This window comes from Tigriopus californicus, chromosome 4 (genome assembly GCF_007210705.1).
Source record: "Tigriopus californicus strain San Diego chromosome 4, Tcal_SD_v2.1, whole genome shotgun sequence".
Taxonomy (NCBI): domain Eukaryota; kingdom Metazoa; phylum Arthropoda; class Copepoda; order Harpacticoida; family Harpacticidae; genus Tigriopus; species Tigriopus californicus.
The window spans coordinates 4,430,570-4,431,338 of NC_081443.1; the positions used below are offsets into that span (position 1 = coordinate 4,430,570).

At 36.5% G+C, this 769-nt stretch overlaps 1 protein-coding gene across 2 annotated transcripts in view; it reads left to right on the forward strand.

The window, feature by feature from the left end:
- LOC131879044 (uncharacterized) overlaps positions 1-769 on the forward strand; it is an 11,095-nt gene that overhangs the window by 1,470 nt on the left and 8,856 nt on the right. Inside the window, exon 1 of one of the 2 annotated variants that reach the window (XM_059225238.1) lies at positions 229-247. The exons of the other annotated variant lie outside the window; for it this stretch is intronic. The gene's annotated coding sequence lies outside the window, so the exon portion shown is untranslated. Of the gene's footprint in view, positions 1-228; positions 248-769 lie in introns of those variants that run through there. 2 annotated transcript variants of the gene reach the window in all.

A 769-nucleotide genomic window follows, 5' to 3' on the forward strand; every position in this document is an offset into this window, starting at 1 on the left:
GATCACTTTTCTTAGCTCGTGAAGGATCAGATTTGATGAAGACGCGCAAATTTGAAAATGGGCCTTTTTTGGAATTAAATGTCAAATCTCATACACGTTACCATTCATTTTTATGCGTTCTGCTTGTATATGGAACACTTATGCCTGAAACATTCTTGACCAGTGAGTGCGTTTAAAAAACGTTATTCCTAGCATGTTCCAAATTATTAGTCCATTATTATACCCCTTCTGTTATCATCAATTCGAGGTTTGAGTAGTTCACACAATAAACAATTCTAGTCATAATTAGTGTGATATCTCATTCTAGTCAGGTATTTTATCGTTGTCACCATTTAATTCAAATTTTCTGATATCGATTTCTGCCTGCAAGTGCTCATCTGCTTGTATTCATGTGGAAAGGTGTATTAAACAAATTCAGCATTTCAAGATACTCGACTTCACCCGCGAAACCTTTTGCAACATAATGACATAACGGTTCAGCTTGCTCAATTATTTACAAAAATGCAAGATTCGAGTCTGATTAATAACTGCTGACAATAAGTATTAACCCAAGATTCCAGTCAAGATGGAAGACGACTGTTCCAAGAATCTCCGTCGATTTGATTAAGCTGTTGTATTAGGTAGAGCCACTATAATAGAAGAGTACGCGCATGAGATTTTTGGTCCCAAAACGTCGTTTCCATTGTACTGTGGTTCTTCAGTTCACCCCCAAGGCGGCTTTTCCTGTGTTATGTATTTACTTCATTGTTGTAAAACGTAGCAAGAAAAT